The sequence below is a fragment of the Carettochelys insculpta genome, chromosome 1 (genome assembly GCF_033958435.1).
Source record: "Carettochelys insculpta isolate YL-2023 chromosome 1, ASM3395843v1, whole genome shotgun sequence".
Lineage (NCBI taxonomy): Eukaryota > Metazoa > Chordata > Testudines > Carettochelyidae > Carettochelys > Carettochelys insculpta.
In genome coordinates, this window is record NC_134137.1 from 180,968,719 (window position 1) to 180,992,627 (window position 23,909).

The 23,909-nt window shown below is 46.4% G+C and overlaps 1 protein-coding gene across 2 annotated transcripts in view; it reads left to right on the forward strand.

The window, feature by feature from the left end:
- Positions 1-1,860: 1,860 nt before the first annotated feature.
- The window catches only part of EPCIP (exosomal polycystin 1 interacting protein), a 39,209-nt gene continuing 17,160 nt past the window's right edge, over positions 1,861-23,909 (forward strand). The window contains exon 1 of one of the 2 annotated variants that reach the window (XM_074983446.1): positions 1,861-1,913. The gene's annotated coding sequence lies outside the window, so the exon portion shown is untranslated. The remainder of the gene's footprint in view (positions 1,914-23,909) is intronic. The other variant, XM_074983445.1, reaches the window with a different exon arrangement.

Sequence of the window (23,909 nt, forward strand, 5' to 3'; positions counted from 1 at the left end):
ATTTCGGTTTGTTTACTTTGTGTATTGGATAGCACTTTGTGTCAGTTTCACTGCCTGACCTGCTGTCCATTTCCCCTGTAGTATGTGTGTGGGTGGGTCTTTCACAGCAGAGTAGAGGAAAACATTTGAGAAAACGGGAAATGAGTGTAAACATAAAAGTTGGGAAAGAGATTCTTTGGAAGATGTTTATATCTGACACTGTTTTAAACTCGTTTTTTTAAAAAGGAAGTTTAGGGTGTCCCTTTCAAATGCATAGAGTTTAAAAACCGTATGTCTGCCTTCCATATTAGAAGGTACAGAAGCGGGAAAAGGTATTTTCTTCTTCTCTTCTGCAGCTCTGCTGCATTTTCTCCTCAGAGAAGCAAACTTGTGGCAGCATTTAGAAGATGTAGGCGAGGGCCTTTAAAACTTCCACTGAGGCTGCTCCATGAATTATGCATAGGAGACCCTCTGACTCTGTGCCAAAATGTGAGGTTCTCTCTACATCCAGACTTTCTCCCCCACTAGCAGAACTGTGGCTCTCCTCTCTGGCGTGTGAATCTCTACTAATTAATTTGTATTCATTTTACTTGCACAACTACTGTTGGCAATGCAGATCATAAGGGAAAAAAACTTAGTACCACACCTGTCCCTGACTGACTCAGATACTGACCTTACTCAAGTAACAATCCTACCATTTCACAAAAGCGTTTTGCCCAAATAAGCATTGGAAAGATTAGACCCTTTGTTTTTAAATCTTCTCCTTTGTACCCTAATACCTCTACTACTTATCCTTTGCTAATGCCCAGCCAGAGAATTTTTGCCTCTTGCTCTGTTGTTATGGGGATTGCTTTGAGCGTGCATCCTTGTGACAACGAGCTCTGCTGATACATGTGTAGTCTTTCTAACCCATGCTACTACTCCGACTGACTACCCCGGGGGGGTGAGCCCTCCCCTTCAATAATACATGTTTGCAGGTTTGGGTCCTATGTGAATAAAAATGACACTGACTGTATGATATAGGTCTGTACTGCTACTTGGAAAATCAGCTCAGGTGCAAACAGCTGCCGCAGCTGAGAAGTGCTTGTTGGACGCATTCTGCTTGGGTATCTTAGGGAAAATTTGCACTTTGTTCCTACTGATTTCAGCAGGTCAACTAGGTCTTGGAAAGGGGCAATGAGTTTTGGGTGCTGACTTTCTTGGAGTGGCTTTCCAGTTCAAACCAACAGAGCCTAGTCCAAGACAGGAGAAAGCAGCAGAAGCATTGAGAGGGTCTTTGGGATTTCCACCCAGGTTAAACACAGTGGCGCTATCACAGCAGCATTGGAAGTTGTACGTACCTCACCTATACTAAAAGTATCCAGTGCTCTCCCCTGAGAGCTGCCATCCCAGCATTAGCAGACTGCATGGGGCAGAGAAGTGAGCTCTTTCTTGCCATTCTCCCAAAGCAGCTGCTCTGGGACAGTTTTACTTGGTCCAAAATATTTAAAAGTAAACTAGCTGTTCAGTGAGAACATGCCTGATGAGCAACATCTGTTTTGTTAACTTGAGGCAATTAAAGTTCAGGGCTCTGTGTTTGCTTTTGTATATTACAACCATGGCATGACACCTCTCACGTGTGATGGGGGACACACTTTCAAGATAAATACAGTGCTGCCAATCAGGAGTATGGACAGAGCTAATAAAGACAGGTACTTATCCTGCTGTGTTATTAATGAAATGGGTAGGCCTGGGCTGCCCTCCTGGTTGTCATAGAAACAGCCTGAGCTGTTGGCCTCTAGAAAACATAAGAGAGCAGCAAGTGCAAGACCACACATTCCACCCTGCCTGGTAGATTAACCAGCCTGTCAAAGAAGAGCAAAGCATCAGTGGGTAGGTAAGGTTTATGAAGTAGAAAGCTGCACAGAAAAGAGCTTCACAGACTATCTAGAAACGTGAGTACTTGTCTCTGTTTGGTCTTTTTTTTGAAAGTGCACTGCTGTGATGAAAGGAGCAGCATTTACTATCTTGTGCATTTTTAGCACAGGCAGTTTCTCTTATACCATAATTATTTCCCTGCCATTAACTGTCTCTTCAGACAGAAAGTTGGTATTTCAGATACAGTAAGCTCTTCCATATCCAGCATTCTATAATCTGGAGCTCTCAGATAACTGGCATTTTAGCTATGTTTTCCATTAAGTACAGCCTAGTGAAAGTAAATACAAATAAATACAACAGAGTATAAGTTTACAGTGTGCAATATTGCGGTTGTTGGTGAACAAAGTACTCTGCATACATTTGTTCGTGTTTCTTTTATAGCTAATATTTTTTTCCCTTAGTGTTATGCATTTCTAGGTACACCTCTCTATAATCCAGAATATTTGAATATCCATCAGTCTTCCAGTCCCGTGGCTGACTGATAGGAAAGAGTTTACTTCATGTTGTTTTGCTTTCACAGTGAATTGACGGCAAATTTTCAAGACAGGAGGCTTGTCTTTTATGTGCTCGTAAAATTAACTGGACACTTTTGGCTTACTATAGATAGTAAAATAAACAAATAATAAATCTAACAGTTAGTATGCTAAGGAATGATGTTACTATGGGAATAGTTGGGCCGATCCTGCAAACTTTCTTCACACAAGTATTCCATTAAAATCAATGGGAATATCTGTGCAAGTAATGGCTGACTAGAACAATAAAGGTTGAGTCCGCTGTGCATGATTTTCTACAGCTACAGCTGCCTTTTGAAAGGAAATGAAAGAGAACGATCAAGAAAACAGCACAGATGAACTGTGTTCCTTGATTTAACTTGTAAAACTATCGTCTAGTGATATATTATGCAATACGAGTTAACCATTCTGCTGCCGTTAGGCACTGCCATCCAAGCATCAGTGACAAGAAATGTATAAGTAAGAACAATAATGCAATATTCAAAGACATGATTAGAACTATACATAGTTCTCCTCTATAATTTCTCTGTCTATTTGGTAATTACCGTTTTTTTTGTCTTTCCCCGCCCCGTCTTTTAATATAGGCTTTGACCCAAAGAAAAGAAAATATTAAAAACACTTACATTTACTATATATATTTTAGTCAATAGAATCACCATTAATTTTTCAGACTTGGAAAATGTTTCCTGCTCAACTTAGTGTCTGCCAAGGGCAGAAAAGGCATAAAGGCATAGAAAAGGCATAAAGAAATAAAAATTAATTGCATGCAACCTTTTTGTCGTAAGGCCTGATCTTGCATACACGTGTAAGTGGTGTGGAAAAAAAATGATTAAGTTTTCTGTTGCTGGAATAAAATGACTGTGCTGTTTAAAGGCTAGAATTAGCCCAGTATGTTCTGTAGTCAAGACCTTCATGAACCCAATAAAAATGAAAGAAATTATCAAAAGTCAAGGTACCCAACCTGAGACACCTTAAAGGGCCTTGATTTTCAAAAAGTGCTGAAGCACCCATTCTCAGATCTACTCTTCCCACGTTTTTTCCCCACCAACAATATTACTTATGGGTGTAAATACACATGTATGCAGGATGATGTAAGATGTGACAAATGCAAGATGATATAGAATGTCTTATACGGATCACTCAAAATGAGAAGCAACCAAAATCACTCGTGACTTTTTTATATGATAGCCCTAGCCTAAATTTTCAAAAGAGGTCACCCCTAAGAGGCAGTGTACCTGCATCAGTATCTACCAAAACATGTTGTATTCATGTGTTATGATATATATACTACATTAATACAATGTGAGTTGGTAGATACTGATACAGACTCTGATACACTCGCTCTCAGGGGTGTCCTTTTTTTTTTATATGGTAACCCTAATTTTGGCTATTGTATAATTGAGAAACCAAGCATTTGACTATCAATATATTAGGCTTACTGAACAAAATCATTGAATGGAATACTACGCATGCAAGCATTCACAGATACACACACATTCATTCATGTATGCATTTTTATAATACTTTATTCTTTAAAACCACTTGGAAACAGAGAATCCTAAAACTACTGATTTTGTATGTCTTTGCTGTACATTTGCCAGTGTTACCAATATGAAAGTGCATCATACTTGTAAGGTGTATTTTTCTGAAAGACTGAACAAAATATTTTCACATCAGAGGCAAGTCTGGAAAGTTCTGAAATTGGTAGCTGATATATAAGAAAGACAAATATCTTTCCATGAAACATAACTTTTTTAAAAGATTTCTCTTTATGACAAACTCAGGGTTTGGTTACACAGCCCTCACATACCCTGAGTCAAAGAGTCTACTTATGGGAGTGAGGAAGACTCCACAAAAACATTCCACAGATATATTGGGTCAGACCAATGGCCTATCTAGTACAGCAGGGGTCAGCAACCCCCGGCAAGCATGCCAATAGTGGCACACAAGCCGATTTTCCTTGGCATATGAGGCGGGAGCTCAGCCCCACCTATCCTCTCCCATCCAGCCAGGAGCTTGCTCAGGGCCAGGCTGCCTGTGGATTAACAAAAGACCAACTAATGTTACCAACCACCACCTAAATGGTAAAACTCTGCATCTTTATTTCTTAATGAAGCTGTTGTTAGTAGGACTATTAGTGACTTTAAAAGTATCACTGGCTCTTGAACCGTACATAGAGGTCAAAAGGTCAAATTTCAGCACTCTGCCTGGGAAAGGTTGTGACTCTTGGGCCGTTTCTACACAAAAATTGTCAGGAAGAAGGGGCCTCCGGAAGAAGGACTTCCTTCTGGAAGCCCCCCCGGGGCCACGCTTCTACACGGCATTTTGGAGTCCGGAACAACGGTCTTCCGGACTCCAAATCATGTGATGTTATGCTAATGAGGCGTGGGGAATTTGCATCTGTGCCTCATTAGCATCTTTCGCTACGTGTATTAGCATGCCACTTCCTTCCTGTGTAGAAACGGCCTCGTAGTACAGTAACCTGTCTTCTGATAGTGGCTGGTGCTAGATGCTTCAAAGGGTGTGAGCACAGTAGGACAACTTATTGAATTATCTTCTAGCTGTCAGAGGTCTGAGGATATCCAGAGCATGAGGCTGCAACGTTAACCATCTTGGCTAATGGCCATTGAGGGACTTATCCTTAGCTAATTCTTTTTTGAACCCATGTTCACTTTCAGCCTCCACAACACCCTGACAACACATTCAACAGTTTAACTGTGTGTTATGTGAGGAAATACTTCCTAATGTATATTTTAAACCTGCTTTTTATTAATTTAATCAGGTGACCTTTGGTTTGTCTGTTATGCGAAGGGGTAAATAATGCTGGTGCAGTCACAGGATGCACTTCTATTCACACACACTCAAATGGGACTAGCTCCAGACCTGAACTGGGGAAACTAACTTTGCCTATGATGTTAGGTTTATACTGTCTTTAAGGAAGACCATAGAATTCACCAGGGCCTGAACTCTGCAGAGTTGAGTGAGAGAGAACCCCCTTCTACTCTCTTCAAACCTTGTGCACTGCTGCAGAGCTGGGAACAGTCTTGCTCTAACCAGCTGAAGCTCTCAGCGCCTGTGTGATAAGTATATATCATCACTCCCACTTATCTGGGACAATGCTTCCTTGTTCCTGTTAGGTTTGTTTTTTTACATGAATTTGCATCCCAGTTTTAAACATCCCAGATTCAAGTCTCTGACAGTGTTTTTTCTTTCCCCCACCCCAATATCAACAAAAACATCTAGTGGGAATGACAGGCTGCTATGATACCACATGCTTGACTAAACCAAGCACTAACAGTGTCAGTGACTGAACCAGAGGCATTCACTAGCTTGTGCTTTCAAAGGAATGCTAATTTGAGCCCTTCACATGCCCAAGCTTAAACAAGAACATCCATTTAATGGTAGCTAAGGCCCCAATCCTGCACACACACAGTCACACAGATACTTTAATTTTCTTGAATAGTCCCACTGGGGTCCATGGGACTACTTATATAAGTAAATTTGGGGCTACTCATGTGGGTGAAATTATGCACTTGCATCAGTGTTGGCAGGATCTGGGTATAAGGTTATAGTTTTATAATTTGTCTTTAAAAAAAAATTCTTCAACCTACCCATGAGTCTGCATCCCTATGCCCAGCATCATTCCTGCAAAAAACTGTTTGGCTACTCTACTTAGAAAGCAGCCTCAACTTACCAGGGCAAAATATGTTACATAAAATTTGAAGTTTAATAACAATAGTAGCAGATCATATTGTGCTCTTGAACTTGCAGCCTCAGAGCCTTTACACTATAGGTGTTAGTTATTATGTTACTGAATCAGAAGCTATTAGGGCTGGAGTTTTTCCATGTTTATCTGCAGTGTAACTAAAAACATACAGAAACAGACTAAATCAAAAACCTCTTAAGTCCCATTCTCCCTCATCATCCTCCATAGCAAACCCCTCATAGATTCCCCTACAATAAACTGGACTTTCTGGGCCAAACCCAAGTCTCTCCTGCTGCCGCAGAATGGATCCCACCATGGCTTCCTGGTAAGGACAGGTACCTCACCTGATATAAAGGCTTATAAAGTACCTAACTCTCATTTACAGTAAGGCTCCTTTACCCCTTTATGCAATAAAAATAAAATTTACACCTGTTCTAAGGTTTTCTTACACTGCCAGATTGGCTTTAGTGATGCTCTTATAATTAAGAACATAATTTGTCATCCCACTGAGTTCAATTAAGCTACTTATGTGTTTAACTTTAAGGACATGATTAGTCTTTGCAGGATGTCCTTGGAGATGTGGTTTTACAGAGTTACAGGCTAGGACTAAAAGTTACGTCCAGAAAACTTGATAGGTTTTCATGTAAATTTTAAGATAACTTTTACACTGTATGTAGTAGGAAGAGGAGGATGTTGTTCTTGTTTCTTCAAAAGCCAGAAAGATGCACATCAAAAACTTTCAGGTAGTCACAGTTTGAACATAAACAAAACAATCAAAATGAAATCCCAGTTTTTCTTTTAAATCATTTTTCTAGACAGTATTCAAAATAAAAATATCGAAAGGTAAATGCAAATCTGGAACCCTCATCCTTGATTAAGGCTAATTAACTTAAATGCTAAATGTTTGCTTTAGTCCCCCTTCTTCTCCTACTGTCTTATGATTTCTGTGCGAGAAGATTAGTAACTTGATAAATTTTCTTGGCAAGATATATTTAACTAATACAAACCAGTGATCCCCAGCCTGTGCTTTTTGAGCCTTTTCAGAGCACTGAATGTGTACAGCCCTGCAGAGATACAAAATGGGTATCCACACCCACATATGCAAAAAGGATCTGTGGATTTCCTCTTCCACATCTGTGGATGCAAATATCCACAGATATACAGTGGATATCAGCCAATTTGTAAGGTTCTAGACATGGGGGAGGTTGCACACGGGATCCCATGCAGCCCCAGCTCCTCCCCTCATGCTCATCGCCAGCCCAGTGCTGCTTCTGGTGAATGCAGAGGTGGCCCTGCCCCTCCCCCTGCACAGCCTGGCCGTGTCTACGCTAGCCGCAAACTTCGAAATGGCCACGCAAATGGCCATTTCGAAGTTTACTAATAAAGTGCTGAGATGCATATTCAGCGCTTCATTAGCATGCGGGCGGCCGTGACACTTCGAAATTGACGCGCCTCGCCGCTGCACGGCTCGTCCTGATGGGGCACCTTTTCAAAAGGACCCCGCCTCCTTCAAAGTCCCCTTATTCCCATCAGCTCACCCCATCCTCCTCCTCCCCCAAACCACACTCACTCACCTTTGCAGGAGGCAGCTAGTTCCATGTGGGCCTTTGCTGGCTGCCTGCTTTTTAAAGCATCTGCACCAGGTCGCCCATATGAAATGGCAGGGGCTGGGAGCCAGAAGCAAGGGCCAGCTCTTTCTTTGGGTGGGGGAATGATGGGGGGGGGGGGGCTGAGTCACCTCACGCCCACCCTGGAACTTCTTTGCACCCCACAGTTTGGGAAACCCTGGTCTACAATCTATATCATCCCTGGCAAGTGCTTGTCTAACCCGTTCTTAAAAATCTGCAATGATGGATATTCTACAACATCCCTAAAGAATTTATTGCAGTGTTTAAAACAACCTCCGTGATAGTTAGGAAGTTTTTCCTAATGTCCAACTTAAACCTCCATTGCTGTAATTTAAGCCCATTGCTTTCTGTCCTATCAGAAGTTAAGAAGAATACCTATGAATAGAGTGAGATATGGTCAGTCATCACAGAGATACAATTTTTTATGTCTTTGCTTTCATCCAGCACGCTTAACATTATTTTGATATAGGTCTAGTGTTCGTTTGGAGTTTTGCAGTGGGGGGTTTAAATTTCAGTATACTTTAGTCAGGCTCACAAGATTATATGGATTTAAGGGCCTCAGTGCGCTTTCACATAGTCACGTGTAAACACCAGTGATCAATGAAGATTTTTAATTAGTTTTTTCTTCTGAATAAAGAATGAAAGAAAGCGCCCCATGAAGAAATTAATTGTGTAGGCTTGAGGCCTCCATTGAATGGGATTAGTTTCCCTGAGACCACAGCATTCTTACACAACAGCCACAGACTATTACTTTGCTTTATTGATTTCCCTAATACACAGCAGATCCGCAATTAACAGAAAAAGTACTGGGTATGATCAAAGCAAATTAAGGTATTTAAAATAAGAAACAATAATTAAATAAACATAACCCCCCATTCCTCCCCCTTTTTTAACCAAAGGTGGTAAGAAGATATCCACAATGTCCTTTAAAATGCCAAAAAACCTGAAACAATATTAAAAATGCTTGGTTGGAAAAAAATCAAAGCAGAATCATTCTGATGGTCAGTTTGTGACCACTGTGACTACTAGCTAGCTTTTAAGTCAAATTTAGTTAATTTAAAATTATCCATTTAGAGCCAAATCTCCTGCTAGTGTATGCCTGCCAGACTCTTGAAGTCAGTTGTGTTGCTTCTGGTTATGACAGTGATTAATATGATCTATTGGATTGTGTCCATCTGAAAGTGAAAGTCCTGCAGCAGAGAACACAGCTTCTTTCCTACTTTTGGAAACTGATTGGTCCCATTACTGGAGCAGTTAGCAGACTTGCTGCCCCACTCCTATAATGCCAGCACTCTAAGGACTGAAGAGGAACTCCGGAGGAAAGTGCTGAGTCATATCTTTCCTCATGTTCTTGTGTGGAAACAGCAGTGCAATCCTGAGCAGTGAATGTGTATGGAACCTGATCTGAACTGACATAACAGTGCGTCAGTATCTGGGGTAATACTCTTCAAAGGAGCAATAAGCTAAGTCCAATACAGTAAGTAGTTCCCTGTGTTTTATGGTTATCTTCTTCTAGGCTTTGTCAACAGGCATTTCTGGAGCACAGGGAAAAAACTAGCCCCGAGACCCATTTACGTGCTCTGCGTATGTATAGTTTTCACCATGCACTGTTATAATACTGATTTCTAAACTCTGAAAGAATTGTATTTATTTTAGGTGATACCCAGTAAATCACAAATTCTCTTAGCATTAGATATCCTTAGAAGCAGAACGCTTGATTATATTCTGTTCTGAAATGAACATCTGCTCTGTTTCTCATTCAGCTGTCTCTCGTCAGAAATGTCATTTGTTTATTTTCTGATAATCTAGTTTGGGGAGTTATGGGGTGTGATTTAAAGGTAACAGACAGATTCCCCTGCCCCATCATGAGTCTTCAGAAGCCTTGGACCCACAGACCTCCAACAGTGTGGCACAGACCGTCACTCTCTGAGCTTGTGGCTAACGACATGAGTTCGCAACAGAAGGCGGCTCTTTACAAAGGGAAGGGTGATGGGCTGCTTGGTACAGGTGCTGAGTTCTGGGCATGCTCCAGGGGAAACCCAGTCTTTCCTGAATATCTCTCTTCCCCCGTCCTCAGGGAACTGGGCAGTTCTTGCCACATGGATTGCCCGCAGAGGGAGGGCCTGATCATTGGCACCAAGGAGTGGTTAAGAGGAACCTAGGCCCCATCTTTCTTCTCCCCCTCCACAAGTGGGTGTTGGGAAGTTCCTACACCATGGGGTGCCTTGGAGTAAGTGTATGCATGTGAACAGGCCACTGGGGATATGTGCTGCGTTTGGAGATTTATGTGGGGTGCTCAGCCTCTTTCTTGCTCTCTCCTCAGTCTTGTTCCAGCAGCACGAAGAGCCTAGCCTCACAATATTCAGTGGTTTTGGCTGGCTGTCCACATTCCCCTGAGGAGCATGAGAGAATAAAAAGGTTTTTTTTTGTTTTTTTTAAAAAGCATCTCATAGCTCAGCCAAAACACACTGAATTTCCTGAAGGGGAGTGGGGGAAAAAAAGAGAGAGACACCTCCCCGCCAAACAAAGGCATTTTGCACAATGGAGCAATGGCGGTATGAAAACTCCTCAAAGAAAAGATCAAAATAATCTTTCATAATGGAAAATATTTTGCAGCCTAAAGTTGGGGCTTCTTTCCAGATCCTCCAAAAGTACTTTAACAGTGTTCACTCATGACACAATTATAATGCAACCCCAAGGAAGTGAAATTTTAAAAATTATATTGATGCAATACTATGGATTATTTTTCATATATACAAAAGAGGGATACATTTATGTTGTAGCTGAGTTGATCCTATGCTGATGTAAATTAGCACAGCTACATTGAACATTTGCTGATTTTAGCTCAAGATCTGGTCCTAAGTTCTCACAACTGTAGCTTGCATACTTTGCATATTGTGGTTTAAATATTCAAAGTTGGCCTCTAATTTGCACCCCCAGCTTTTTAAACATGCAACTGATGTCATTTGGATACCTAAATACAATACATGATTGTGCCAAGTGTTCCTTACGAAACTTTATAGTTTTTGAAAGCATCTGCTCATTTTGCAGAGGTAGTCGAAATCCCAACAGAACAGTAAGAACCATAAGGAAAGAGATAGATAATAAGACAGAGAAATATCATAGTACATAGTATATAAATCAATGCTATGCATATGCCTTGAATGCTGCATGCAGTTCTGGTTTCCTTTTTTTTTTTTTTTTTTAATATCTATGTGAAAAACTATATTAGAACTGGAAAAATAACAGAATAGCAAAATAATTAAAGGGGGAGAATAAGAATACTGGGACTTTTCAGCATGGAAAAGAGGCAGATAAGAGGGGATATGATAGAGGTGTATAGAATCATGACTGGTGTGGAGAAAGTGAGTAAAAAAAAAAAAAGTGGTTTGCTGCTTCACATAAGACAAGAACCAGGGCTCAAACAATGAAATCAACAGGCAGCAGGTTTAAAACAAACCTAAGTACTACTTCATACGGTGCACAATCAACCGAGGGATCTCATTGCTGGGGATGTTGTGGAGGCCAACACAAAAAACAGATTTATAAAAAGAACTAGGTAAGCTCCTGAGGGATAGGCCCATAGATGCTATTAGCCAGGATGGTTAGGGATGCAACTTCCTAGTCCAAGTGTCCCTAGCCTCTGGTTGCCTTAAGATGGGAATGGACAACAGGGCATGGATGCCTCCTTGACTGCCTGTTCTGTCCATTCCCTCTGAAGTTCCTGATATTGGTCCCCATCAGAAGATGGGATATTGGGATCGATGGACCTTTGGTATGACCCACTATGGCTGTTCTTAGGTAGCTTTGTACCTCCTAGGGCAGCACAGGATACAGAGAAGGAAAATCAGAGCTAGGAAAGTTGCATGACCCTAGATCCACTGTTACTCACAGTAAATGTTCTCCTGCTGCAGGTAAAGCAGTGGACAGATCCTTGAAAGCCACCAGTCCTTCATCCTTCCTATGGCAGCTCCTAACGGTCCAGGCTGCCAGGGTATTTTATACACATAGTTGCATGGTCACACGGCAGTCTGCAGGCCGAGGTTTAGACTGAACTCTGTCACGGGAGCATAACTGCTTGGTCTGACAGGACTAGCAACAGAAATCCTCATCTCCAGCCTGACCAACATGTGATCTCTGAGGAAAGGGAGAAGGAGAAGCTGAGCTTCTGGGGGAGGATAGACCGGAGGGGTCACTCACAGTTTGGGGTTATGCCTTTGTCAGATAACCAGTTCCATAGACATGTCATTGGTGATTGTAACCTTCATCATATATTAGAGAATCCATTTTACAGCAGAGGCATGATACCTAGTGGACAGACTATGTCTGAGGCTATGGGTATACCTCAGAGTTGACACAAGTAACACCAGCAATCCTAAACTGTTCTCATTACATCTCTTGTGCAGGGTCACACAAAGCCCCTATAGTGGGTCCCTGTAGTGGGTGCTCAAGCATTAACAATGACAGCAGTGGACTGCAGGTAACTGTCTCGCTGTGCACCTTACCACCTTCTGCTGTTAGGAGCTGTAGGACAGTAAAGGGGATCACATGCCTTGAGGAACATAAGTGCCTTGTGAGTGCGGGCTCCATGTCCCTGATGCAGTTTTTTTAGTCCCATTATTCCATGGTCTTCTGATCACATGTTGTGCCATTTTGTAACCACTCCTCTTTACTCTGTGCTAGCTAGTGCTGCCGGGAAGGTTAGCTCCTGCACTTCTTTCTACTGTTGTGGTCGTGCGGGTGATCATGCAGTATATCATGAACTTTGAATCTGAATAGGAATTTATGGTGCTTGCCCGGATGTGCGCCATGGAAAGAAACAATGCTACAGTTTGTGCCACAGAATTAATAAACATTTGTTTTCAGGCTACTTAGTTAGGCTAAGGGTTTCCTGGTTGTACAGGTTCTTGTCTCCCTGAGCTGTGGGGGATTGTACAGAGACCCTGCATAGGCTGCTTCAGACTCTAGGCTTTGGACATGTGGTAATTTACACATCCAGTTGCTACGTGAATATTTCAAGTCTGGGCATGTATTGCAAAAAACCAGTGTTTGCAAGTGTTCACTGTGTGGTGTATTGAAGACTGTTTTGGAACTGCAAACTATCACTGTAAAATCAGGACAGGGATAGTGGTAGTGCTTCTGTGTCCTATTTGCAGACCAGGGCACGCCTTTCCCTGCTTCTGCTGCCTTCCCCCACCGCTGCCATCACTGAGGGAGCACAGCACACCACTTCTGGGAGGCTGACACTCACTTTCAGGGCCAGCCAGGGCATGGGGCCCCTGCTAATTGCAGGGATGAAAAGTGGGCCTCACATAAAAAGTTTGCTCCTACCTGGTCTAGGTAACCAGACAAAGGCGTGCCACTGCCCAAGAAAGGATGTCCAATATGAGGTGGCCAGTGCATCTGAGTGACCAGGAGCTTGGAACAGGGACCATTTAAAACCCAAACCCAGCCCCATGTGACTCAGTTAGAGCAAAGCCACAAAAGACTGACGTTCACCCAGAGAGGACTGGCTTAGGCTGTGACAGTCAGTCAATGAAAGAGAGGCAACAGCAAACAAAGTTAAAAAAGAAATAGAATAAACAAAACACACAAGAAGGCGAAAGGGATGGAGCAAAATGGAAAAATGCACAGAAGGGAAAAAAATACACCAAAGACAAGGCAACAAGAGGGAAAAAAAACTAGGCAGAAATAAAATAAGGCACGGAAACAGTTTGGAGGCATGTTGCAGAGGAACACGATGGGGAGGAACAGGGAGAATCCACAAGTACCAGTCTACTGCAAGCTGAAGATGGCAACATCAAACACTGATGAACCCCTGTTCAGCTAAATTGTCTGGCCACGAAAGAAATACTGAAATGCACTAGAATTTCACCTAATACTGGTAGGCTGGGACGTCAGAGTTTTTAGGTGTCTAACTCCCATGACAGTTAGCACCTAACTACCTTTGTGAATCATACACATCATAGTCTCATTTCATAATATGGGTCCCATTAGGAATGGGAGGATAGACTCAGACTTTGCTCCATATAACTCCCTAACATGATGAAGAAACAAAATATTAAGTCAAGAAGATAAATAGCAGCTAGGATCAAAGGCTTTAGGAATGTGGAGTTGCATATTTAGCAGGTAGGAAATGGCTGTTCACAAAAGCCAAAATCCTATCTCCAATGCCTAGTGCAAGTGACATAGTTGGAACACTCTCCCATGCTTTGTCTGTCTTGTCTATTTAAATTGTAGGCTCCTCTGTGGGAGGGACAGTCTCTTACTATGCATTTTCACAGCCAATGAGTGATCCAACAGATTGCTCTTTGGTTAAGGCTGCTCCAGACACTTTTATAAAGCTGATAAATAAGAATAAATTGGTTATCCCTGTCACTTAGCTATGTCGCCTTTAATCACTGCAAACAGGACAGCCTCACCCCAAGCAGATATGGTATCAAACAGACCTGAGGAAGTGGGTCTGTACCACAAAAGCTCAATTATTTTTATAGTCTTTAAAGTGCTGCATGACTGCTGTTTTGTTTTGTTAGAATACAGACTAACACAGACTACCTCTGTTACTGCCAAGCAGATATGTAGATACTTCCATTAAATTCAGTAGCTCCAGAATTAGGCCCAGATCCTGTGAAAACCTTGCTACTGTGTGCACCCGTATTCTTTCCATGATGTGCACTGGTAATGGGTGCACTGTAAAACCAGAGTTAATGAGGTAGTCTTTAAACAGGCCTCTCTGTACTCCCGTTCAAGCAGGAATTCCTTTTAGGAATAATTTGTGAAGTCCATAGGTGGGAACCATTACAAGTGGAGGAGCTCTGTGCAGACAAGCATGCCCAGTTCATATCTCATTCACTCTAGTTACTAAATGCTTGCAAAAGATTCTCTACATTGGTCTGGAGAGGGGCAAAATTGGGGTGGACAACTTCTACATCTCCAGGCCATCCCACTACTGAAAGAGTCTTTGGTCAGAAGTCCAAGGGCAGGACCTGCCTGGATGCGATACCAAGTATCTAGCCACCTCCACAGGATGAATGATGGAAGGATCCCAAAAGACATCCTGTATGGCGAGCTAGCCTCTGGCAAAAGACCTCCCGGACACCCCCAGCTGCGCTACAAAGATGTTTGCAAGAAAGACCTCAGGGAAGTAGACATCAGGCCGGACAGCTGGGAGGAGCTGGCAGACGATCACAGCAGATGGAGGCAGGAGCTATACAAGGGCCTTCAGAAGGGTGAGCTGAGGATCAGATAGCTAGCAAAGGAGAAGCGAGCCCACAGAAAGCACAGCAAGGACCTGCCAGACAGCCATTACATATGCAACAGATGCAGCAAGGACTGTCACTCTCGTGTGGGTCTTCACAGTCACAGCCAACGCTGCAAGTGAGGATGCCAAAAGGAACTATGAAGGGCGCATTCCATAGTCTACGTAGACTGAAGGATGCTACTACTGTACTAGTGTAGCAGTAGGATGTCACAATAATGGATAGCTCTGCCTCCAAACGGGACCCTACAAATACAGAATTGCCTCTTTCCTGAAGAAAATAGATGAATTCTTGAGGAACTATACTTCATAATGTATTGGGGAAGGGTGAAGTGTACCAAGAGTTGGACTGCTTGACCCAAATAAGACTGTATTTATCTATAGGTGAACCTTAGTTCAGAGGTAGGGTCAGAAGACACTAATGCCATTCCCAATTCTATTCCCATCAAATACTGGAGGCATAAATTAGGCCAGGTCTAGAAACTACTCTGATGCCTGTCTGCCATGGTTTCCTAGCATAGGAGACCAGAATGGCAGGGACATATTGTGTTCTGGTAGGGGTGAAGGTAACAAACTTCTCACTGGTACTGTCCTATCACAACCTGCCCTCACCTTGTAAACTTGGTTGTTTTCTCATCGCAATGGTTGTTCTGGGTGGCATAACTCTGAACCTGCTTACAGATGTCTTCTGTTCCTCTCCTGAGCTACGTCTACATGTGAAGCCTACATCGAAGTAGCTTATTTCTATGTAGCGACATCGAAATAGGCTATTTCGATGAATAACATCTACACGTCCTCCAGGGCTGGCAACGTCGACGTTCAACATCGACGTTGTGCAGCACCACATCGAAATAGGCGCTGCGAGGGAACGTCTACACGCCAAAGTAGCACACATCGAAATAAGGGTGCCAGGCACAGCTGCAGACAGGGTCACAGGGCAGACTCAACAGCAAGCCGCTTCCTTAAAGGGCCCCTCCCAGACACAGTTGCACTAAACACCACAAGATCCACAGAGCCGACAACTGGTTGCAGACCCTGTGCATGCAGCATGGATCCCCAGCTGCAGCAGCAGCAGCCAGAAGCCCTGAGCTAAGGGCTGCTGCACACAGTGACCATAGAGCCCCACAGGGGCTGGAGAGAGAGTGTCTCTCAACCCCTCAGCTGATGGCCACCATGGCGGACCCCGCTATTTCGATGTTGCGGGACGCGTATCGTCTACACGTGCCCTACTTTGACGTTCAACTTCGAAGTAGGGCGCTATTCCCATCCCCTCATAGGCGGTGAGACGTCGAAGCCGCTAACCCCAACGTCGATGTTAACATCGAAGTAGTGCCCAACCCGTGTAGCCGTGACGGGCGCTATTTCGAAGTTAGTGCCGCTACTTCGAAGTAGCGTGCACGTGTAGACACGGCTCTGTTGTTCTGTCCACTGAACTTACTTCCACAAGGCACAATTAAAAAAAAAAAAAGTTCTATGGAGAGGATGGTAGAAAGCAAACCTCAGTTTATACTATTTATACATTACTAGAGGCCAATCCCCTTGTTAACAGAAAGCCTGTTAATCTTGCACTGATTATATAGAGAAGTGAAGAAACAACACCATACAGGAAAAAAAACACACACACAGTTCATCGCTCACATAGTACGTTACACTACATTTCTGATTCCTGAGTCACTAGTAGTGAATATTTTTGTACCCTATTGGCTTCTACACCGAGATAAAGCTACATAGAGCCAGCCGTGTGAGAAGAGTCCCTTGTCAGCATTTATATAGAGGCCAACATAATTGAAGCTCTTTCCCTGTGACTCGATAATCATCCTGGTGAAAGCCAACCGCACTCGGAAGTGGATCCACTGCAAGTCAAATGACCTGCTGACATTGCCCCTGGTATCCAGCTGTATGCATGAGATTTATACAGTTTCTCCAGACTTGTTGCCAGTGAATATCTGGCAACGGAGTACATGTGTGGACACAGATCATAACAGTGGCATGCTCCTTCAGGATCAGCTCTTTAAGGCCATACCAGATGGAGTAGTCCCAGCCAACTGTTCTAGGGCATACTGTAACTGAATACCCTTCTGATCAGCCTCAGGAGCATCGGTTTCCTGACGCTGGCTGGAGCTGATGCCCTCACAGATGACTCTTACATTGGGAATTCTGTCCAACATTTGGAAGTTCAGTTTGTTCACCTCTTTGTTATGACCAGCCAAGACTGCCTGGTTTTTCCATCACCTCAGTGCTGATGCCATCTGGATACATATGTCAGTGACTATATCGTTGTAGTATAAGTCATCATCTACCCCTAGCTTCTCCGCATCACTGTTGCGGATGGATAACAGTCAGCTGTTGGTCTGCTCCATGCCTGCACACTGGTCTCCGTGGGGGGGGATCCCAGCTGGGCCCCTGCTCACTATGCTCGCCAACCCCCACTTCTCACCCCAAGGGGTCAGGGAGCCAGCCCCAGCTTTCTTGCTGGTCCTAGAGCTACATGGCCAGCTCTGCTCTGTGAGTGGAGGCACTCCTGGGGAGGAGGCACAGCTCCTACCAGTCTGCAAAGCCCTGCCCAGGGCTCTGTGTGTATCTGTCTGTGTGCGCGCATCTGTATCTGTCTCTGGTGCAGTCTGGGGTTTTCACAGCTGGCCCCGGGGCTTTTAATGGGCTGGCAGCTCCCTGCTCCAACAGCCTGGAGCCAGGTCCCATCTGCGAGACTAAAGGCCCCTCTCCACTTGGAGCCTGACTGCATTTCCAAGTCACTCTCCCCACCCGAACTCCAGCTGTGCTCTCTTGACTCAGGCATGCACATCTCTGGGGCACCTGGGCGGGGCACCATGGGCAGGTGCCTTGGCTGGGCTGCCCATTTTGCTTGTGGAAGGACGACGGACCTGGGTCATCAGCAGGAGGGAACAAACCTGTGACTTTAGGGGTAAAGCCAGGGTCTCTACTGCATAAGCTAAAAGTCAGCTGGCTCCCAGCTAGAGCTGTAGAGCAGAGACTTCACTCTCCCTTCTCAGCAGTCTCACTGCGTCTGGGGTTACACACAGAACCTCCCCGCACCTCTTCCTGTGCCTTCCAGCTCCTGGCTCCACACTGCCCTGACCCCTCTTCCCACCCCCAGTCCTGGCCCCTCACAGTATAGCTGCTCTCTGTTGGCTCTTTAGCCAACAAAATACTTGCACCCTCAGCGAGTAGTAGAGCTCTCCTGCCAACAAAGCACTGTTTGCACTGATACTTGTTGGCAAAACTTTTGTCTTGCATGGGTGGGGGCGTCATTTTAAACACTGCTGTTTAAAGTTTTGCTGTTCATTGGCCATTGCAGATAGAGTCTTACCCAGAGCATTATGTTTTCAAAGCACTGTAGAGATGCCAATTAACCTAGAACAGTTAGAGACACTATCAATGCAATTGGCAAAAGGGTTTGCTCCCACAGTCAGCCCGTCCATCCACCAAGACTCCTCCACTTCTGCCCACCACCACTCTTTCTGAAAGGAAAGTGCTGTTGGCTTACCTTTTGGACAGTCCCTTGTTTCGCTGAGTGGGATAATGTCTGATTCTGCAGGAGGCCGTGCAGCCTCCTGACACGGCTCAGAATTTTCCCAATCCTAAATCTAAAATAGATTTTCAGCAGCAACAAAAGAACCCTATAAACTAGTTTAAACTGCCCAAGCACTTGAACTACAGAACCTTTACATGGCCCAGTCTGAAAGTACATATCAGGCAAACAATTAAAATAAACTGAACTAATTCTGTATATCTCATATGAAAATGGACTGATTTTTACCTCTTGAAACAATTTTAAAGACTAAATATTATGCATGCATTTGGACAAGTGTTACTGTCAGGAACTATTGGATCAAACAGTTATTTCAAAGCAAAATCCCTACCAGAGTCTCTAAGCTCAGGAATACACCCATCTTCCTCACACAGTGTGGCTATACTTGGCTCCAGAATGAGTATGAGAGGGTGGTGTGGCAGGGTCAGTCTTGTTCCTGGGGCCCAGACCCTTTGTTCAGTCCACTGGCCCCACCGTAAGAACCCCATTACCCTTACTGGGTCAGCGGGGTGGGCTGGGGGAAACCCAGTCCCCACCCACTCATTTCTGGCTCCAGCCCAGTGACCCTAGATGGCTGTTACTGGCAAGGGCTGACTCCCTTCACCCTTGCCCCGGCAGCTCTTCTCCCCTGGGCCACTTCCCCAGACAATCCCCCCTGACCCCATACCTCCTTCAGGTAGTGGCAGCAAGTCCCCTTCCTTGATTGGCTCCACTGGCTGACCAGTTCTCCAGTCTCTGGTTGAGCCTCAGGGTCCCCTGGACTGGGGACAGCCCAGCCCCAGGTTACTGAGCCTCTTTTCCTCCTCTACTGCCTCTGTTGTTCCTCTGAGTATCCTTCCCTCTCCTCACTCACCTCCTGCACTCTCTCTTTAATGGCCATTTACAATTCCCGCCCCCCCCCGCCCCCTCCTTGCCCTGTGTGGGAAAAGGGTTTATAAAGGTAGCCCTGAGTGGGATCAGCTGGCCCTAACTGATATAGGACAGCCTAATCCTCAGCTGCTCCCACTCTGCCTGATTCTCAGCTCCAAATCTGCCCTGTTTTTTTTACTCTTGACTTGTCCTCACCCTGCTGCCCAAGAAGGGGGACCCCCGTGACCTTAGGAGCTGGTGTCCTATCTCGCTCCTCAGCACGGACAACAAGATCATTGCTAAAGCCATCTCCTGCCACTTGGGGTCCGTGCTGCAGGATGTGGTCCACCCCAACCAGACCTACACCATCCCAGGCCGCACCATCTTCCATAATCTGTACTTGGTCCAGGATCTCCTAGAGCTTGGGTGTAGGGATGGCCTGTCATTCGCCCTCCTGTCCCTGGACCAGGAGAAGGCATTTGACAGGGTGGACCACGGGTATCTCCTGGGCACCCTGCAGGCCTTTGGCTTCGGGCCCCACTTCGTCAGGTTTCTCCGGGTGCTGTATGCTGCCTCGGAGTACATGGTCAAGCTCAACTGGACCCTGACTACTCCGGTCAGCTTTGGACGAGGAGTACGACAAGGCTGCCCGCTCTCAGGACAGCTTTACGCTCTGGCCATTGAGCCCTTTCTCTGTCTCCTTCGTCAGCGGTTGACGGGATTGGTGCTTCGGGAGCTGAGAGTGCAGCTGCTCCTGTTGGCGTATGCTGATGACGTGCTGCTCGTGGTCCAGGACCCAGGAGACCTGGCACTGCTGGAGGCTTGCCAAGCTGTTTACTCGGCAGCCTCCTCCGCCCGGGTCAACTGGGTCAAGAGCTCTGGCCTGGTGGTCGGGGCTGGATGGCAGACGAGCCGCCTCCCACCTGCGCTTCAGGCCATCCGGTGGAGCACAGGTCCGCTGCTCTCTCAGCGTCTATTTATCTGCCATGCATCCCTCCCTGCTGGAAAACTGGCAAGGTTTAGGGAGCAGGGTGGCTGAGCGGTTGCAGAGGTGGACAGGACGGCTCCAGTGCCTCTCCATACGTGGGAGGGCACTGGTACTCAACCAGCTGATCCTGTCCATGCTCTGGCACCATCTCAACACCCTGGTCCCACCCCCAGAGTTCCTGGTCCAGCTCCAGAAGTCGGTTCTGGAGTGCTTTTGGCCAGGACTACACTGGGCCCCTGCAAGGATACTCCATCTCCCCCCGCAGGAGGGAGGGCAGGGTCTGATTTGCCTATGCACTCAGGTCCGTGTCTTCTGCCTCCGGGCCCTGCAGGGACTTCTCAACATCAACAGTGCAGATAGTCCGTCATGGAGTACGCTAGCTCACGCTTTCCTCCGCCGTTACCGAGGGCTCCGATATGACTGGCAGCTCGTTTATTTATCCCTGAGAGACCGTCTGCAAAGCCTTCGGAGCTGCTGGCCTTCTACCAGGACCTCCTCTGCACTGGGCGGCTGCTTGCAGCTTCCAGGTCCTTAGGGGCCGCCGCAGGGGAAGACCTCCTCGCAGAGCCTAAGCTACACAACCCCTACCTTCGTGTACAGGCGGCAGAGTCTCCCGCAGTGTGCCGGAGGTTGGTCCTAGGTGGAATCACCAGGGTCGGAGACCTCCTGGACTACGACCGGGGTGACTGGATGGAGGCCCTGGCGCTCACTTGGTGCATGGGCCTCTCCACCCTACACTCCCCCGGCGTGTACTCAAGGAGGTGAAGGCCTCCCTGCCACCTACTGCCCATGTTTACCTCAGTCGGGTCCTGCGAGAGGGTGTGCCCCACCCCCCTCTTACTCCTGGCCCTCCGGACCTCTCCGTGGGCCCCCGGCCTCATGACCCCACCTGCCCCCACTTTCTCACCATCCCAGCTGGCTGCACATTTTGCAGCCGGTCCCCTTCCGAACCACGCCTAGACATCTTTTGTACACACTCGTGCTTCACACGCTCCACTTCCCCACCCTCGTGTCCCGCCCCGACCACAAATGGCAGGACCTCCTAACATCTTTGGAGGGTGGGGAGCCCCAGTGGGCCAGCCTCTATTCCACCTTGGTTCTGTGGCCTGCCAGGGACATCAGCCAGAGCATCCTTCATGGAGTGGTGAGCACGGGCGTGTATCTGGCGCGGTTCACCCCTACCCTGGACACTTGTACCTTTTGCGGCATGAGGGAGACCCTGGCGCACATTTACGTCGAGTGCGCCAGCCTGCAGCCCCTCTTCTGGCTCCTCCAGAACCTCCTCTTGAGGTTCTGGCTGCATTTTTCCCCCACACCTCCTTATCCTCTCACACCCTATCCATGGCCCCACGAAGTCGTGGGACCTCCTCGTCAGCCTCCTCCTGGCCCTGGCCAAAATGGCCATTTACAAAACCAGGGAGAGGAGGCTGGCAGAGGGGGAGACCAGTGACTGTGGGGCCTACTTCCATTCCTCCCTCCGGTCACAAATCCGAGCAGAGTTCCTCTGGGCGGCGCCCACTGACTCCCTCGACACCTTTGAGGAGCGGTGGGCGCTGTCCGGGGTTCTTTGCTCCGTGTCCCCCTCCAGTTCCCTCATTTTGAACCTTTGACCCTCACTCCCATCCCTCTTTTTCTCTTGTTTGTCCCCCAAATTCATTTGGGGCTGGTTTCTCTTAGTAGGCCCCCCCCCCACTCACCGTGAGGGGGCTGCACCCACCCACTCTCCCTGGTCTCCAGTAAGTTTTTTACTCTTGTCTTTCCTCTCCTGGCCTCACCCTGCCACATATCCCCCTCCCTACCTCAACACCATAGGGTTGGGCTACGTGGGACGGCATTCAGTGTACCCGAGATAGCCCATCAGCATTCCCATGCTGGGCCCCAGCCCTATGCTGCACTTGTAAGTTGAATGGTTGCAGGGACAGGAACCGCCGGGTTATTCTTGCATTCCTGTCTTTGTTATGGTACGTCCATTGCAGGGACTCGTGATCTGTAACCAAGATAAACTTTTTTCCAAGGAGGTAGTACCTCATGCTCTCCATGGCCCACTTCACAGCAAGACACTTTTTCAATGATCACAGTTTCACTCTCTCAGGACGAGCTTGTGGCTCAGGTATAGGACAGGATGCTCTCCCCTTCCTGACCACTTGGAACAGTACTGCCCCCAAGCCAACTTCAGAGGTGTCTGTTTGCAGCAAGAATTCCTTCCCAAAATCTGGGCTGATGAGGAGCACATCACTGCATAGGGCTGCTTTCAGGTCGACAAATGCCTCCTCTGCCGCAGGTGTCCAATTCACCACCTCCAGCCACGGGCCCTTGTGAGATCTGTCAGTGGGCAAGCCCTGGAAGGAAAATGGGGAATAAACCTCTGATAATACCCCACTAGTCCAAGGAAAGCCTGGACCTGCTTTTTCCAGACCAGCCGGAGCCAATTCTGTATGGCTGCCGCCTTATTCAGTTGGGGCTTCCCTATTTCCCTTCCCACAATGCACCCCAGATATTTTGCTTCCGCCAGTCTTGTTGCACATTTTGCTGGATTTGCTGCGAGCCTAGCTCCCCTCAGGGTATGTGACACCGTCTCCGCTTTCTCCAGGTGCATGTCCCCGTTGGGACTATGGATGACGACATCGTCAAGGCAAGCTGCAGCATACACATGGTGTGGTTGTAGTAACTTATCCATTAGCCCTTGGAACGTGGTGGGAGCTCTGTGTAACCCAAATGGGAGGACAGTGTATTGATATAAGCCATCCAGGGTGGAAAAGGCTGATTTCTCCCTGGCTTCTTTGGGCAAGGGAATCTGCCAGTAGCCCTTGATTAGGTCCAGAGTGGACAGGAGGAAGTGAGCCTTTCCCAATCGATCAATCAACTCATCTATACGAGGCTTGGGGTACACATCAAACTTGGACACTTCATTTAGCTTTCTGAAATCGTTGCAGAACCGGAGGGCACCATTGGGCTTAAGCACCAAGACAGTGGGGCTGGACCATTGACTGTGGGATTCTTAAATTACACCCAGCTCCAGCATCTTCCTCACTTTCTCTTGGACCTTCTGCCACTTTGCCTCTAGGAGTCGGTAAGGCCCTACATACACCCTTACTCCAGGGTACATGACAATATGGTGTTCCACCTCAGTGGTTCATCCAGGGGGTATTGAGAACACATCTGAATATTGTTTCAGCATGTTGAGGACCTCCCTTCACTGGTCTGGGGTTAGCTCTGCGGAGATTCTTACTTGCTGCTCCTGGCCTTCTTCTGACCTCATCATCCCCAGGGAGGCCAGCTGCACGTCCTGGTCCCTCCAGGGTTTCGGTAAGTTAATATGGTAAAGCCGCTCTGTCTTTCGGCAGTCTGGCTGCCACATCTTGTCATTTACCTTCCCCAGGACCTCGACCACTTCATAGGGTCCCTGCCACGGGGCTAGGAGCTTGCTTTCTGCTGTCGGGACCAACGCCATCACCCAGTCTCCTACCCTGAGCTTCTGAACCCTTGCCTGCTGGTTATAGTAAGTTTGCTGGGCCTCTTGGG